The sequence below is a fragment of the Podarcis gaigeae genome (assembly GCF_964106915.1).
Source record: "Podarcis gaigeae genome assembly, chromosome: 5".
In the NCBI taxonomy this organism is placed as follows: domain Eukaryota; kingdom Metazoa; phylum Chordata; class Lepidosauria; order Squamata; family Lacertidae; genus Podarcis; species Podarcis gaigeae.
The window spans coordinates 7,560,931-7,573,465 of record NC_139681.1 but is presented as its reverse complement, the minus strand read 5'-3'; the positions used below and the strand labels follow the sequence as shown (position 1 = coordinate 7,573,465).

Below are 12,535 nucleotides of genomic sequence, written 5' to 3'. Positions count from 1 at the left end.
GATTAATCGGGATGGGGGGAAATGACCCTTAATTGGGAGCACTGCCGTTCTAGGAAACGTGTTCTTTGTTCTCTCACTGTGATTATTAAAGATTCTAACTGGTAAGACTTTCCTTTCATTTGATCCTTCATTTACTGCCATGGGGGAGGAAGCTGATTCCCCGTGACCCGCTGTCCTGACTAACAGGAGGCATCAGGGAAAGACTCAAAGGGAGATAGGAGGGATGCCAGGCAGTTTTTCAACCCACTGGTCTGCTAACAGCAGTTGCCAGGGCATTGTTAGCATGGACCAAGGTCTTTAAAAGAGGCCAAGGTAAAAGCCCAGGGGCAAGTTCAGGAGGCATGCAGAGTTCCAGGCAAAGATCTTCCAGGGTGCTTCTGGAAGTCACTTTTCCAGGGTGCTGGCATTGGAGGCACCAGTCACGGAGGAGGAGCACAAACCCCAACTTGGAACTTATTTGGAAGTGGTCCCGATGGAGCTCCACATCAAAAATTTTATGCCACCTAAGTATTGCATCTAAGTATTGCAATCATCATGCGAAGGGCTGGGCTGGATGAATCCCAAGCCGGAATTAAGATCGCCGGAAGAAATATCAACAACCTCAGATATGCAGGTGACACAACCTTGATGGCAGAAAGTGAGGAGGAATTAAATAACCTTTTAATGTGGGTGAAAGAGGAGAGCGCAAAATATGGTCTGAAGCTCAACATCAAAACAACGAAGATCATGGCCACTGGGCCCATCACCTCCTGGCAAATAGAAGGGGAAGAAATTGAGGCAGTAATAGATTTTACTTTCTTGGGCTCCATGATCACTGCAGATGATGACATCAGTCACAAAATTAAAAGACGCCTGCTCCTTGGGAGAAAGGCGATGGCAAACTAGACAGCGTCTTAAAAAGCAGAGACATCACCTTGCCAACAAAGGTCTGTATAGTTAAAACCATGGTTTCCCCAGTAGTGATGTATGGAAGTGAGAGCTGGACCATCAAGAAGGCTGATCGCTGAAGAATTGATGCTTTTGAATTATGGTGCTGGAGGAGACTCTTGAGAGTCCCATGGACTACAAGAAGATCAACCCTATCCATTCTGAAGGAAATCAGCCCTGAGTGCTCACTGGAAGGACAGATCGTGAAGCTGAGGCTCCAATACTTTGGCCACCTCATGAGTAGAGAAGACTCCCTGGAAAAGACCCTGATGTTGGGAAAGATGGAGGGCACAAGGAGAAGGGGATGACAGAGGACGAGATGGTTGGACAGTGTTCTCGAAGATACAAACATGAGTCTGACCAAACTGCGGGAGGCAGTGGAAGACAGGAGTGCCTGCTGTGCTCTGGTCCATGGGGTCACGAAGAATTGGACACGACTAAACGACTAAACAACAACAAAATATTGCAAGTGATACTTTCTGTGATATTCAGTTTCTGCCATGCACTTGACAACATCTCTCTTTGCTTCTGGAGACAATGGAGGCTTCTGGTATTAATATTGCTCAGTTTGAAATGACTGGAAGCATAAGAAACTGGCTCGTTTTGGAAACAAATTATTCTCCATCCCACAGCAGTCCACACAGACTTTCTGTTGTTTGCAAAGTGGCTACTGGAATGCACATTAGCACAGCTGCGGTTCATGCCATGACTAGCAAAACGACCAATGCATGCAATGAAGCAACACAGATCACAACTATGCAATCCTATCATTACCTTTCCTCAGCAGGAGGTGGCAGGTTAGGCAACAATGTCCAAACCAGCACTGTGCAAACTTTCTTCTTTTTTGGCGATCACTGGTACCCGAGTAAGATTGTCTTCCATGAACACGGTTTTAACAGTGAGTCTGTAAGTGACTGTGGAGGCCAATTCTGGACCCACACGTCCTTCCACAGTGGGGACATTGGTTTCTGGGCGGGAGTTGATCACAGTGCGGATTTGCCAAGCGTGCCTTCCTCTTAGCACATTTCTCCCTTGCATCCTGAGTTCAAGTGTCTTCAAAGTTCATGACACCTTTGGTAAAGGCTGCTCTCCAACTGGAGCACTCGCAGGCCAGTGTTTCCCAGTTGTTGGTGTTTATACAGTGGTACCTCAGGTTACAGATGCTTCAGGTTACAGACGCTTCAGGTTACAGACTCCGCTAACCCAGAAATAGTACCTCGGGTTAAGAACTTTGCTTCAGGATGAGAACAGAAATCGCACGGCAGTGGGAGGCCCCGTTAGCTAAAGTGGTACCTCAGGTTAAGAACAGTTTCAGGTTAAGAACAGACCTCCAGAAAGAAATAAAGTTCTTAACCCGAGGTACCACTGTACTACATTTTTTTAGATTTGCCTTGAGACAGTCTTTAAACCTCCTTTGTTGACCACCAGCATTACACTTTCCATTTTTAAGTTTGGAATAGTGCGAAGTTGATGTTGAAGAATCAATGCTTCAACACTGGTGATCTTTGCTCCTTCCAGTACACTGATAGTAGTTCTGATTGGGTGGTCACCCTGCCATGGGTGCAAATTGCTGCAACTGACCACTTCCATGCCTTCTGGTGCATGTAGAAATTCATAAGAGCTTTAATGCACATGATAAAGCATGCAAAGCATCTGATTTTCTTCTCTGAGGAGAGGAGACACTGCGATCTTAATTTTAAAAGCAATGGAGCAATGCTGCATTTTCAGCAGCAGGTGGTGATATAACCATTTTTGTGAGCTTGCTGTCTTCATCATTGGTCCATATAGAACTTTTGCTATTCCCCAGCTGTTCCTCACAAGCAATCAACAGTTTATGATGCTATTTTTTATTTTTGGACTCGGTGTGCTTAATCGGGCATGAGCCTGATTTCCTTAAGTAAGGCAGCTCACAAAAGTTAACATTCAGTATGTTCTTTTTATATTGTATTTTTAAAAATTGAAAATCCTTTTTTAAAACTCACCATCATAATGTAGATAGATATAGATAGATAGATGATAGATGATAGATGATGATAGATGATAGATGATGATAGATGATAGATATAGATAGATAGATAGATAGATAGATGATAGATAGATAATAGATGGGTGTTAGGTAGATGATAGATAGATGATAGATAGATAGATAGACAGACAGATAGATAGACAGATAGATAGATAAGATATGACAACAGTATTTAGCTAGCAGAGTCTGGCAGAAAAACTATTACCTTACCTGCAGCTCTATAAAGGTAAAGGTAAAGGGACCCCTGACCATTAGGTCCAGTCGTGGCCGACTCTGGGGTTGTGGCACTCATCTCGCTCTACTGGCCAAGGGAGCCGGCGTACAGCTTCCAGGTCATGTGGCCAGCATGACTAAGCTGTTTCTGGCGAACCAGAGCAGTGCACGGAAATGCCGTTTACCTTCCCACAGGAGCTGTACCTATTTATCAACTTGCACTTTGACGTGCTTTCGAACTGCTAGGTTGGCAGGAGCAGGGACCAAGCAACGGGAGCTCACCCCGTCGCGGGGATTCGAACCGCCGACCTTCTGATCGGCAAGTCCTAGGCTCTGTGGTTTAACCCACAGTGCCATCCGTGTCCCTTCATCCCAGCAAAGCTGCTGCAAATAGAGACCTTCACCATCTTTCCATTAAGGAGGTGAACTGGTCTGGATTCTAAGCCCCTTCAGCTCAGCTAAGGGACCCAGACTGGTGCTCGTTAAGTTGCCAAAAAGATTATTATAACTCAAATTATGCCCTGGAAGTTAATGGGGAGGACGCAGCCCCCAGAAATCAGACTCAGACTCACATGGCCGCCCTGCCCTCGCAGACCTCAAGGATGCAGGCCGACATGCATCAAACATCATTTTATTTGTATCTCACCTTTCCATAGTTATAAAACAATGTTCAAGGCGGCTTACAGCATGAAAAAAAATCACATAATCATGAATCTAACCAAAGCAATCATAACCCTGGACGGTTAAGGCGTCTGGACTTTAAGGCGACTATGGGGTTGCAGTGCTCATCTTGCTTTCAGGCTGAGGGAGCTGGCGTTTGTCCACAGACAGCTTTCCGGGTCATGTGGCCAGCATGACCAAGCAGCGTCTGGTGCAACGGGACACCCTGATGGAAGCCAAATGCATGGAAACGCCGTTTACCTCTTGCTATTTATCTACTTGCACTGGTGTGCTTTCGAACTGCTAGGTTGGCAGGAGCTGGGACAGAGCAATTGGAGCTCACCGCCCCCCTCGCCGGGACAACCCGAGTGAAGGGAAGTAGCGACCAACCAGAAACTGCCAACCTTGCCAATCGGCAAGCCCAAGAGGCTCAGTGGTTTAGATCGCAGCGTCACCCGCGTCCCTTTTAAAGCAATCATAAACACATCATAAAACACATTAAAAAAAAAGTGTACACACCCACTGGGAACAATTTCCACATAAATCACAGTAAGATCTTAAAAATGAAGACTACTATCAACAACAGCAACAACCACAACCTACAAAAACCTCCTTAAAAATAAACCCCACCCAAGAGTCTGTTCAGCATCCTCAGCTTGGATAGTTGGAGTCAGTCCTGGTGCCCCTGCGCCGCCCCTCCCAGAGAAAGTGGTCCCTCTGAGGTGCAAAGTAGGAACCTCTAGAGCTGGTGTAACTCCTGGCCAATCAAGTGGCAGCAGCAGGAAGGCCTAAACTGAGCATGTTCCAGCCTCAGCTCCCGTCAAGTCTTGCCTCCTGTGACGCAGCATGTTGCCCCACGCAGGGGCTTTGCATCAAGAAATGTGCTCAAGGCACCTAGGGAAAGGCACCTTGTACTCAGGGAGCATGCTACACACACACCAGGGCACCTCAAGCACTTAATAAGCAGGTGCTGCAACCCGGAAATGGGGAACAAACAATGGCTTCGTGATAACACCTCTCTTCCAGGCTATTCTGCCCAATATGATTCCAGTAGCAGCTGCTCCCTGCAGATTCAGTAACCATCCACAAGGAACAGCAGCCGCAGAACCTGAGAATGAGGTTAGTCTGGGGAGGGAGGAGGTCCTCAGGGGGTGGCATCAGGGGCACAGCGTGGCAGCGGGTGCTGGAGGCGGGGGGATGTCACACTTGGGGTTGTGCCTGCCACCTTCTCCACCATTTGTGCCTTCCCTCAGACCTCCCTTGACTGATCATCTCAGACACAATAAAGCCAAGTTTTCACAGGCATTGTAATAATAATAATAATAATTTATTATTTATACCCCGCCCATCTGGCTGGGCTTCCCCAGCCACTCTGGGCGGCTTCCAAAAGAATACTAAAATACTGTGATACATCAAACATTAAAAGCTTCCCTAAACAGGGCTGCCTCCAGATGTCTTCTAAAAGTCTGGTAGTTGTTGTTCTCTTTGACATCTGGTGGGAGGGCGTTCCACAGGGCAGGTGCCACTACCGAGAAGGCCCTCCGCCTGGTTCCCTGTAACTTGGCCTCTCGCAGTGAGGGAACCGCCAGAAGGCCCTCGGTGCTGGACCTCAGTGTCCGGGTAGAACGAAGGGGGTGGAGACGTTCCTTCAGATATACTGGACCGAGGCATAGGCAACCTTTGGCCCTCCAGATGTTTTGGACTACAATTCCCATCACCCCTGACCACTGGTCCTGTTAGCTAGGGATCATGGGAGTTGTAGGCCAAAACATCTGGAGGGCCAAAGGTTGCCTAAGTCTATTTTAGACTGTGCCGCTTTACTCTGCAGTCAGGGAAAAGGCTATGCTAGAAAGCTCTCTGGCTTTCTTATGCAGAAGGGATTTCTTCGATGGAGGAACATTTATTGATGGGAGCCACCACTTACCATGACACAATTTGACTCATTTGTCACTAAATGCAACTTCATTCTGTATGACTTGGTGCCCATTTTTGTGCTCTAATGGATTTTGGTCTGGAGTTTACAATCCACAATCAACCCAGAACTGTGTTTTGCTTTCTTGTAATATAACGGACTGTGAAAGTAAGAACTTAAATACCATATTATTGTGGGGAAATCAACAAAAAGTAGACAATAAGAGAGCACTAGCTACAAAATGGCTGGTGCTTCTGGAAGAAGTGAAATTTTGTGTTTTGCATTTTATAAATGGATTCAAGTTATCTCTTTGGTGTTGTAACCAGATACCCTGGGAATCCAACTTTTGTGAATGTAATATAAGGAAGTCTATTAATTAAGTTGCCCTACTACCCCCTGAGACTAAGGACGAAAGACTTATTATCATTAAGGACAGGAAAACCTCCTTTGAAGAACTGCAAGTGAAAAAAGATACTGCACTACTCCCGCGGTAGCAAAATTCAGATGGATGAGAAGTCCAAATGCTACATGCAGTGATCCGTTTTGTTCCTCTGTAAGATCAGTTAGCTTCAAAGAAAGATAAAGTGAAAGAGTCCATTAGCTGAGAGCAAGATAAACAGTGGCACAGACTAAACTCTCCCTCATAATAATAATAATAATACTATCCTAAATTCAAAAGTTACGCACTTAGTCACTTCTAGTAAGGAATGTCAAGATGAAAGCGCAGCCTCTAAGATTAGGAGCTATCTTTGAAAAAGTTTCTCTGAGTGGGGAGATAATGCTTTGAAGAAGAAACTGCTGTTTCCAAAGAATTCACCTTAGGGCTATGAAGGAATGAAGAAGGCAGAAACATTTCCCAAGAATAAAATGACTGCTGCTACACTGGCAACTCTCTCCACACCCCCGGGTTCCCTGCCTTTTTCACTTTCCTGGAAGACTGCAGCCAAGCTCCATAGGAACAGGCCCACAGTGAGAACTTGTAGGGTAAAGAGATTATGGCAGGGGGCAGCAAACTTACCGCACCTCAGGCCGGTGTCTCCAGCGCCGATCGAGTGGAGGGCCGGAGGGCGGGGGAGCGCGTGCCCATACACGTGCGCACACGCTATTTCCGGCGCACTTCCAGGTCAGAGGAGCATGGGAAATGGCTTGTGCGCATGTGCATGGACCTCCTCCGACCCGGATGTGCACCGGAAATAACGCTTGTGCATGCTCAAATAACGCTTGTGCATGAGCACATGCTATTTCCGGTGCTCCTCCGACCCGGAAGTGGGCAGTCGTGCAGTGCAGCACCAGTAAGAGTGGGTGGTGGCAGCAGGCGGCGGGGGTCACCACGGGCCGGATAAACGAGTCCCTCGGGCCTTATCCGGCCTGCGGGCCTTCGTTTGGGGACTCCTGGGTTATGGGGAAGGGTCAATGTGAAGGCCAGTAATTCAAAAACAAAGCAACCTGGATCTGCCATTGTTTCACAATGCCCATGAGCAGGCTTCCTCAACCTCGGCCCTCCAGATGTTTTTTGGCCTATAACTCCCATGATCCCTAGCTAGCAGGACCAGTGGTCAGGGATGATGGGAATTGTATTGCGTGTTGAGGTCCCCAAGTCCACCCCAATAACTCACACATCACACAGAATTTTTTGTTTAAGATTTTTGGCATAATTTTGGCCACAACTTTATTAAAATACAAATTTGTGAGTGGTTGCTTAGGCATTGGTTGCGACTATCTGCCCCCACCATGGGGGACAGACTGATATTCCGCATGATGCGAAAGTCAGAATGGGGGAATACACTTGGGGGTTACGCGGAGCAGGGAACCTGCCCTCACCCCAAATGCAACCAGGAGCTCATTGCTATGGCCCGAGCCCCCTTGACAGAGTGGACAAGCAATAGTTAGCCCCCAATTCCTTTAACGGAATCCCTTGCAGGAGCAGCATTAGAGGGGCAGGCACAGCCAAACCATGCCCCTCAACCAACCAAACCATAAACCAATGCCTAACCGCAACCTTACAAGTTGTGACAATTTGCTACGCAGCAGGCAAAAACCAAATGGCCCCAGCCAATCAGCCAGATGGACAAAATTCCTGCCAGGCCCCTGCTCCAAAGCAGACGACCCCATGACAGGCATAGCAAGGTCAAAGCGAACAACCGTATTCTAGGGAGAGAGGGATGAGCAATCCGATGCACGGGCGAAAAGAGGAAGCCCTAGCCTCGTGCAAGGAGTTTTAGCATTTCTGGCTGTCAATCAATAAATGGCAACATTAACTTCTTCCCAACAACAAGGGAAGCCCCAATCGTGTCAGTGGCCAACGATCAATTAGCCCGCCCCCAACTTTGGAGTGTCCTGGCGGCCCCCACCGCAACACGTTTTCTCTATGAAGGAGAACACGCTGTCTCAAAACATCTGGCGGAAGCCTGGCCATGAGTCTTATCATGGCCAGTAAGGTTATTGCCTGAGCTGAGCCACCCCCCACCCTAATTCTGGGGATGGTGGACACACAGTGACACACTCTTGGGTCATGTTCAGAGGTTGTAGAGCATTTGGAAATAAGAAGGTTGAGGAGGGTTTTGAGGTGTTTTTGTTTTGTTCTGTTCTAGTGAGCCCTTAGGAAAACTGCCACCTGCTTTCCCTTCCTATGTTACCTGTAAAATAATCAACTGGCCCATCATTTTAAAAATGAAAGCAGATTGCTGTGCTTTCTATATCCCCTCACTCCATTGGCTACGGAATGTAAAATTACTCCTTAGGAATCAGTCCCCTGTGGACATTAACCACATAGCTGTCAACTTTTCCCTTTCCTTGCGAGGAATCCTATTCGGAATAAGGGAATTTCCCTTTAAAAAGGGGAAACATTGACAGCTATGACTAAGATACATCACTCTTGTTAAAGGAACCAAAACGTTTTGCCTACGGGAAATTAGCAGCCATCTTATATTCCTTAAATAACTTCACAACAGCTGTGGGAGGTAGGCTAGCCTGAGAATTGGTAACTGGCCCAAGTCAGGAAGTTTTATGTGATATGTGTAGACTACAGCATTAAGATAAGCACTAACTGGCTTTATTTCTTGCTTTCTGTTGTGCAGTTTTTTGTCCGGCTTCCATCTTGGGAGCCTCTCCCAGGAACACAGGCTTCAGGAATGTTCAGTTCCATCTTTTAAATCAAGAAACACTTTTGCCTTTGGGCCGCTAGGTGGCAACCAGAAAAACATGTTTTACATGAGCAAAAGGAACGAAGCATTAAGTGAAAAAGAGTATAAAACGTGGAACTGCACATCCTCAGAGTATTTTCATCTTTGCTCACCAAAGATGGGTTGTGTTTTGCTGAGTGTTGTGAAGTCGTACAGGATCAGAGTATTTCTGTAGCCCGCAAAAGCTTATGCCACAACAAATCTGTTAGTCCTTAATTTGCGTGTTCAGATCCCGAGACCTCCCCAATAAATAAAGACACATTTGACTCAAATTTTAGTTTTGGTTTTTGGCAGAATTTAGGCCACAACTTTATTGATTACAGAAAAGTGAGTGGTTGCATAGGCTCTGGTTCGACTAGCTCCCTTCACCCTTACAGGCAGCGCTGACCCAGAGCTCTATCATAGGTCAGCCAAGGGTGAACACCTGAAGTAGGTGGAAAGCCCGGGCATGGACTATGTCCACTCCCCAGATGCTCTCCTAGACTCAGGCAAGGGCACAACCCCTTCTAGGGGGTTGACCAAACCAAGTTGAGTCCCTGGATTCCTTTAACGGAATACCCTTCACATAGGGATGGCGAGAGCGTTCTCCCATCCCTTTCACCTGAACCAGAGCCTACCCTCAACCTTACAAGTTGTGATGATTTGTATAGTTGGAAGGGACCACGAGGGTCATCTAGTCCAACCCCCTGCAATGCAGGAATCTTTTTGGCCAACATGGGGTGCAAATTTCTGACCCTTAGATTAAGAGTCTCATGCTATTTAGCTTACCTTATTTCATGTGTGCCTTTGGGGGAGAAGGGTTGCTTTTTTGGGAAGTGTACTCCAACCACCTTAATTTGACCTTGAGCCCTTCCTCTTATCCTTACAAATGCAGGACACTTTTTTCTTTTTAAATGCATATTGCATATTAAACTTTTCTTCGTTCACTATCTCCATGCCAATATAATTTTATAAATTTCTTTTATGTTACCTCTTGGGTAGAGGTATAGAACAGGGGTCAGCAAACTTATTCAGCAGGGAGCCAGTCCACTGTCCCTCAGATCTTGGGGGGGGGGGCAGACTACATTTTTTTGGGGGGGGACAAACAATTTCCTATACCCCACAAATAACCCAGAGATGCATTTTAAATGAAAGGACACATTCTACTTATGTAAAAACATGCTGATTCCAGGACTGTCCGTGGGCTGGATTAAGAAAGCGATTGGGCCAGATTTGGCCCCCAGGCCTTAGTTTGCCTACCCATGGTATAGAAATTTAATTATTACCGATTGGCCCAAATAAAAACCACACTTTTCCCCCTCCAAATTCTGATCGTGAAAAGTTAAAAGTGCGACTTATTTCCTTAAGAATGGATAGGTTTGATCTTCTTGCAGTCCATGGGACTCTCAAGAGTCTCCTCCAGCACCATAATTCAAAAGCATCAATTCTTCAGCGATCAGCCTTCTTTATGGTCCAGCTCTCACTTCCATACATCACGACTGGGAAAACCATAGCTTTAACTATACGGACCTTTGTTGGCAAGGTGATGTCTCTGCTTTTTAAGATGCTGTCTAGGTTTGTCATTGCTTTTCTCCCAAGAAGCAGTTGTCTTTTAATTTCGTGGCTGCTGTCACCATCTGCAGTGATCATGGAGCCCAAGAAAGTAAAAACTCTCACTGGCTCCATTTCTTCCCCTTCTATTTGCCAGGAGGTGATGGGACCAGTGGCCATGAACCGTCCATTTATTCCTACTCTTTGCTTCTTGCAACATAACCAATTCCTGATCCACAAGAGGACCTCCCCTCTTACTCCTTGACTGCTAAGATCACTCAGGGGGGTCTGGTGAGGCACTTTGTCGAAAGCTTTATGAAAGCCAAGTGCAATATGTCAACCAGATCGCCTCTATCTGTTTGTTGACATTCGAAGAAGTTCCAGCTTTGCAGGCCTCGTGGGTGTGGTGCCATGCGGATTCTGAATCAGTGGGGAAAACAAGACTATACACATGGCAGACCTTGCTATAAAAGTCTGAGCACGCAGAAACACACATTATTGTACAACTTTAGTTGAAAATCAATAAAAATGTTTAAGGGGGGGGGAGAAAAAGAGAAATAATTCCCTAATATTGTGCCACCAATTGGCAAGTGGAAGATTTTTATACAAAGGATCTTTGCTTTCGCTTTACCTTTCGTGAACTCTGGCTGAGGATCGGACTGAAACAAAAACATACACATTAATCTCCTTTTAAACTCTTCCTGGACCACAGTCAAGAAATCTGAGCAGCTCCTGGCTCAAGTCCTGTGAAGGCATGTCAAGATTTTACCACCCTCTTCATCTGCTTCCAAAGGATTGAGGGTATTATGGGAACACAGGGATGTCACAGATAATCAGACTGTCCCAGCCATTGACACATCATCTAATTAGGGCTCAAATGTCTGCTGGAGAACCATCCATTGGTGACTTGACTTAATTAAGAAATTTAAACGTATGCAAATTGCCCACAATTACTTTCAACATTAACTTTATCTCAGGGATTCCTGGCGTTGTTGGGGCTGGTTTGATAGAGTGTAGATGGCAGTGAATGTAGAAGGAGCCAGGGATAGCATTGGGTGACGCTAATGTGGCACTCATATGCACAGTCATGTGAGAGTAACCCCATTAAACAACATTCTTTTACATCAAAGGAAAAGACTGCAAACACACTGTTAACATATCAGACGACACAGCGATTCTTCAAACAGCTCTTGTTTATTCACAGGCCAGAACAGAACTGAACTGAAGGGTTCAGCCAGCCTGCTTATATAGAGCTCCGCTAGAACGCAACAGTAACCATTTTCTGTAACTATCCAATCACTGAATGTCACTTTCGATCCCTAATCTGCATATGTGGACCTGAGTGAAAACTATCTACAGTATCCCCCTGCTGGCCCAGGGTGAGAACTTCAGTACATAATACACACCAAGAACTTCAGTGACACAGACTGGCTGGATGCAGAGAAGTGGTGAGCCAGGGAATTGGTGGTGGGACAAAGACGAGTGGTCAAATGGAGAAGAAGGAGCAGACTGGAGGAAGAAGTGTTGGAAGCAGAAGAGGCTGTGGCAGGGGCGTGAGGCCAGGACACAAGAGCTCAGTGCCGGATTGATGTATAATAACTAAATAATAATAATTAATAATCTTTATTGCGGTCCAACGACCCATAACAAGAATTCAGAATAAAATACAGATTCATACAGACAACCCCCCAGGGAAGGAAGACCGAAGCGTTATTTGTTTAGTCATGGGCACGTGGATCTTTGATTCGTATGACTACAGTCATACCTTGGGTTGAAGTAGATTCGGGATGAGTATTTTCGCATTGCGCTCACACATGCGCAGACACTCAAAATGACGTCATGCGCATGCACGGAAGTGGTGAATCACGACCCATGGGTGTGGGTTGCGTTCACTTCAGGATGCAAACTCATGCAGTCAACGTCCCGAGAGCACACACAGATCCTATTTTGATAAGGGATACCTCTCAGTCTGCCATTTAACACTTCTGATGGGACTACATTTAATTTGGCTTTGGTGAAAAGATGCCGATATGTTGGTACAGACAGATTTCTAAGATATGCAGACATCTGAAACTCGAACCCATA

General features: G+C 46.1%; 1 long non-coding RNA gene across 1 annotated transcript in view; it reads left to right on the top strand.

The window, feature by feature from the left end:
• LOC310844661 overlaps positions 1 to 11,754 on the top strand; it is an 85,897-nt gene extending 74,143 nt beyond the window's left edge. The window contains exon 3 of the long non-coding RNA XR_014564219.1: positions 11,655 to 11,754. This is a non-coding gene — a long non-coding RNA (uncharacterized lncRNA). The remainder of the gene's footprint in view (positions 1 to 11,654) is intronic.
• Positions 11,755 to 12,535: the final 781 nt, after the last annotated feature.